Consider the following 5735-nt stretch of genomic DNA (forward strand, 5'->3'; position numbering starts at 1 on the left):
GGAACATTTTTTTGTGATTATTTCATGAGCAGTTCACTTATTTTTCTCTTGCTATTGTTTGTTAACTTATACTTTCATTTTTTATAAGAAAGAAAATAGAAATGCTGGTGATAGAAACAATGTTTGATTCTATATCATAGATGATTATGAAGTTTCAACAAATCATCATTGTTATTTACTAAATTAAATTCCAGTTATTAACAAAATTCAATTATGCAGAAAGAATAAAATGGAAAGCAATCAACTTTATTGTGGGAGTATTAAAATCTGTGTTTCCAGGGTCCAACTGTGACACTCAGTAACTTCAGGAGTCTCAGTCTAGAATTGTATGCAGTTCTCACTGCTCTGAATACAAGAACACCCGAGCTTCATCACCAAATGGAAATAAAAGTTAATTAATAACCAAAATAACTAAAATCTAATGGATATTTACACTACATGCTGCATACGAAAATTACGTGTGCATACAAATTTTAGACAACTAATTTCCACTTAAATATAAAGAAAATGGTGCAATGTGCTTTTTGACCAAGTTAATATGGTTTATTTAAATGTATAGTATAAGCAAACATTACAGGTTTGAATATGTGTGCAGCTCAGTGTTGCAAAAACTAAATAATACAGATTAACTTGTATATAAATACACTTTTGCCCCACTATTACATTAGGATTAGTTTACACACTGAAATACCTTATACAAATTGCACAGAGTGGGTAGTTTATTAGTACTATTTATCTACATTATATGGGCATCGTGTGGGCATGGGAGCAGAGTGGGCACTTTGATGGGCTGAATGTGGGCCCCAGTTTAGTCAGGGTTGTGGGCCCCAGTTAGGTTGCCTATTTTGTTTATTCGAGGGCCTGTATGGGCCACATCTGGGCTATATTTAGCTATATTATTCAATTGATGATAAATTCAATTGATATGTTTTTGCGTGTTTTATATGATCGAAACAAAAATGTTATATATTAACAATAACATAGTACGACCTTTTAGTAAAAAAAAAAAAAAAAAAAACAATTCGCTTGTGCAGCTCACAGAGTCTCTCATTGGCTCCTGTGTTCCCGCCTTCTCATTCTGAAGAAACGGTCATCACTCACTACCACTGATCACCTGACCTGGATAACCTGACCCGACCTGACCTGGATAACCTGACATCTCTGTCACGGTAAGAAATTATCTTTTGTTTTAAATTAATCACATTTTACTGTTGTTTTAATTTATTGTATTCTTCTGAAGATTTGTGGTAATTAAAGTTACAGGCACGATATAAAGAAGGTAAGTGTGGAGAGTGAACTGGTTTACCTCAGAGATAAACACCTGTGGAAAACTGAACATTCTTAATAATTAGCAGATAACTAGGACATTGTCTACTAAAATGTGGAAATAACGACTTCTCAAACCATTTTCACCGTGTTTTCTCCATATAGTGTCCTCATGATAACAGGAGGGTGAAACAGTAAAAGCACTGTGGAGTCTCTTTCTCTTTCACTTCCTCAATAACATGTGTATATACAATACACAGAGAAAAGCTCTGAGGAGATTGTGACAATACTTAACATTATTTTAATGTGATTTAGGTGAAATAGGTAGAGGTGATAAAAAACGTTCATATTTATATAATTTCTAAACATTACTAAAAATATGATACGTTATGATTATGTTAAAGATAATAAACGTCATTTTGCTCAGTTCATAAAGTCAGTCAGATCAGTTTTTGTCTTTTTTATTTTTTTATTTTTTTGACTGATAGTCTTATGCTCATGTAAATTGCATGCATACAAATAATGGGTTGTGCCCTGGTTGATGCAGTACCATGCTCTACTTTTATATGAATTTTTCGCTTAACAGGAAGCCTGAAGCAGAACCGTTTAATGAAAACTGTCAGTAAGAAAGAGCTGGAGAAAGCGCTTGGTAAATGGTTCACAAATGCAAGAGACAGAAGGCAACCGTGCTTTGAGAGCCCAGTGGGACCATGATCAGAGGGCAGTACAGCCGGAAGTGTAAGTCATATAACCTATAGCTAGGGCTGCACAATTAATAATATTTTATCCCGTTCAGTGTTTTTGCCTAAAAATAAATAAAAAAGTTTTACAACACGTGCTTCAAACCCCCACAACACAACCAAGCACAGAAACACGCTTCAAACCCCCACAACACAACCAAACACAGAAACACGCTGCAAATCCTCACAACACAACCAGTGCAAATGAATTGGTTGTGTTGTGAGGATTTGCAGGACGTTTCTGTATTTAGTTGCGTTTGTGAGGATTTGCAGCTCGTGTTGTTTATACGATATTTTCTTAATTTGCTGGTGTTTTTTGTATTTGCATATGTTTTCTTCAATTGAACTTTCTGGGCCACCGTGATCCGAGGTGTGACTTACATCTTTCAGCTGATCAGAATCATTGTTCAATCACTGGCTTTTGGCAAAACCCAAATATTTGTTTAAGAGTCAAGTTCAGACGCAAGGTTGATATTTTAATTGTTACATTCATAAGTTTTGGATTCCGTGACTGGTCCCCCGGCATAAGTTATTACTGTGTGAGGCAGAGGTGGAAACAATTCACTGATGAGATTCTAGGATATGTCTTAATTATATTGATGCTTGTTTTTTTAGATGCTGCTGTGAATGGTAGAATTAAAAAATGTACTAAATTGCCTTTTCTGTCTTCTCTTTCTTTACTGTTTTGTAGGTGTGCAGCTGAGGAATCTGCATAGACCCACCAGTGAACTATTCTACATTAGTAATTCTGTTATTCCTGTTTCCTGTTTTTATTTACTTGAATTAATTTAAATTAAATGTGATTCACACATTCTGAGTTAAAGTCATTTATTTTTCACAGTTCAAATAATCAACCATGTAATTTTAATCATAGAGCAGCACATACAATCAACTATTAGTTCTTTGTTTGGTCAGGCACAGTTTTACATTGTAACTGAGGTTTGAAATGGTTTGACACCCACTGTGGTCCCATAACAACCCCATAAAGGGGCCATTTGTGGGTTGACCCATGATTAAGTTATGTGGGCCCCATAAGGGTCCTTTTTGTAGCCCACTTTGGCCCCATTTTTAACACCTATTTGGGACCCAAATAGGCCCATATAAAGAACACCTATATAGGTCCCACTTAGAGCCCACCATGGACCCATCAGTCGCCCCTCTGGGCTAACACACATGGGGCCCATGTGGAGCCGATCGACAAATTTCTCTGGGCCCCATTTGGGTTGCCCATGCAGGGACCAAGTGACAGCCTATCAAAAACCCACATGGGGCCCACATGACAATGTTGGCTGGGTTAGAGGGTCCCGGAATTCAAGCTACTTTACTGCATATTGTAATATTTACAATTTTGGAATGTATACATTTTACCTTCACATGTTTGGTATCATTTTAAAGGTTTTGGTGTGATTGGAAATATGATCTCAGTCCTATATCAGACCCCAGGTTTGGGGAAATTCTGTCCTACTGACATAAGGGTTGCCCCGGAGAAGATCCTTACCAGGTGTTCTAGGTGACATTTGGTTTAAAGGTCACATCCTGTCCCAAGAAAGGGTTTGCAAAACTTTTATCACTTTGAATTTACAAGTGTTTACGATGGTTTCGGTATTTAAGGAAATTTGGCGAAACAAGCATTCTGTAGTCAGAACTTCTCTGTGTGTCTCTATTGCCAGGTACAGTGATTCTTTAACATTTCTTTAGTAAACTGCATTGTTAAAACATTTGGTTTTATGCTGATCATGTCATGCTTCTATTATTTGTTTTAGATGTGACATTTGTTTATTGTTTATTGCCTGGCAAATAAATGTAAAATTCTTGATTAACTCTGTAACTTCCTGAAATCATTTATATCTAGTTGATTATGTAGCCTGGTGTTACCGCAAATCTACGACCAGGATAATACAAACTGAAGGCTCATGAACGGATGGAGCATAGAGCACAACGTCTGAGACCTTCTGATTTCTGACTATCACTGATTTAGCAAGATATAACTAAGTGGCTAAATACATTATTCGTTATGCATGAGCAAGCATTGAGAGGTCTAGTTAAAGAATATTAGTTTACCGTTATATCCTCTGACTAAGATTCGGACTGGCCAATGTGCCTCCTTGAGCAGGTATCGTTAGCCAAGCACAAGGTTCTAAGCAACTCTGGATCCATAACGAATGATTAATTGAAAAGACGGAATGCAACCAATAAGGTGATTAGCTTAAATTAGAGATATTCAAATTAAATCTTTATTATAAATTGGAGTCAGATTGGAGGTAAAAATTAGATTCATGTAACAAAGTGCAATCCATTTGAGTAATCTTTTACAGCCGCTCGAAAGACTAACACACAGCATACCTTCACCCACACCAGTGGATTCCGTCATTGGGCCATTGGGTGGGCACCTTACATCTTACTTAGATTTTAGTTCTGTGTTGCTTTGTGTCACTTTGTCTTGTATTATGGAGCACTTCGGTCCTTAAGCAATATTGTTATGTTTTACTGTGTACTGCACTAACTGTACAGCATATGATTAAAATGACAATAAAAACTTTCTTTTCGGCTTCTCCCGTTAGGGGTCGCCACAGCGGATCCTCTGCACGTTTGATTTGGCACATGTTTTACGCTGAATGCCCTTCCTAACGCAACCCTCCCCAATTTATCCGGGCTTGGGACCCTCCCCAATTTATCCGGGCTTGGGACCGGCACTAAGAGTGGCTGGGGATGGTTCCCTGACCGGGAATCGAACCCGGGTCGCAGCGGTGGGAGCGCTGCATCTTAACCACTAGACCACCAGGGGACCTATCATTAAAATGACAATAAAAACCATTTATTTCACTGTAGGAGCTATTTTTAATTTCTTGTAGATAGATAGATAGATAGATAGATAGATAGATAGATAGATAGATAGATAGATAGATAGATAGATAGATAGATAGATAGATAGATAGATAGATAGATAGATAGATAGATAGATAGATAGATAGATAGATAGATAGATAGATAGATAGATAGATAGATAGATAGATAGATAGATAGATAGATAGATAGATAGATAGATAGATAGATAGATAGATAGATAGATAGATAGATAGATAGATAGTTAGTTGGGACTGGAGGTGACCTAAAAACCAAAAACCTCCTGTGGTAAAAAAATACAAAAACAAAAAACTAACACCTGATAAAGATCTTCTCCGGGACAAATCTCGCATCAGTAGGACAGAATTTTCCCCAAACCTGAGATCTTTATTTTTGGTCTGTTCTACTGATATTGTACTGAGATCATATTTCCAATCCCACTGAGACCTTTAAAATGATACCAAACAAAAGTTAAAATTAATACATTCCTAAATTATAATAACTGCAGTATGCAAGTATAGTAGCTTAAATTCCAGGAACTTCTTAATCATCTTTCCATGACCCGGTCATATCCCCAGGAGGGAAAGAGGGGGCTCAAGGATGGGTGAGTGGGCTGCTGAACAGATGTCTTCCTCTCCTCAAATAAAAGAGATCTTCTCCTCAGATTAGAAAGTTTAATGTTCTGTTGCATGGCAGTTCTCGGGGTCTGACCTCATGGAAAGATCTGACCATCCTTACAACGTCCTCAATAATTCCTGAGGAACAGGAAATGGCAGCACTGGAGAGCAAAAATCTGTAAAGCTCTGGTCAGGTTTAGATTCAGCATGTGAGCACATGTCTTACATATAATAAAGTACAAATCTATAATTATTGTAATGTTTAATG

At 37.0% G+C, this 5735-nt stretch overlaps 1 long non-coding RNA gene across 1 annotated transcript; it reads left to right on the forward strand.

Annotated features, from left to right (window-relative positions):
* Positions 1–1881: 1881 nt before the first annotated feature.
* LOC310725655 lies at positions 1882–2823 on the forward strand. Its single transcript, XR_014533460.1, has 2 exons — positions 1882–2004; positions 2698–2823. It is a non-coding gene; the product is annotated as an uncharacterized lncRNA (long non-coding RNA).
* The last annotated feature ends 2912 nt before the right edge of the window (positions 2824–5735 follow it).

The sequence above is a fragment of the Silurus aristotelis genome (assembly GCF_946808225.1).
Source record: "Silurus aristotelis genome assembly, chromosome: 1".
In the NCBI taxonomy this organism is placed as follows: domain Eukaryota; kingdom Metazoa; phylum Chordata; class Actinopteri; order Siluriformes; family Siluridae; genus Silurus; species Silurus aristotelis.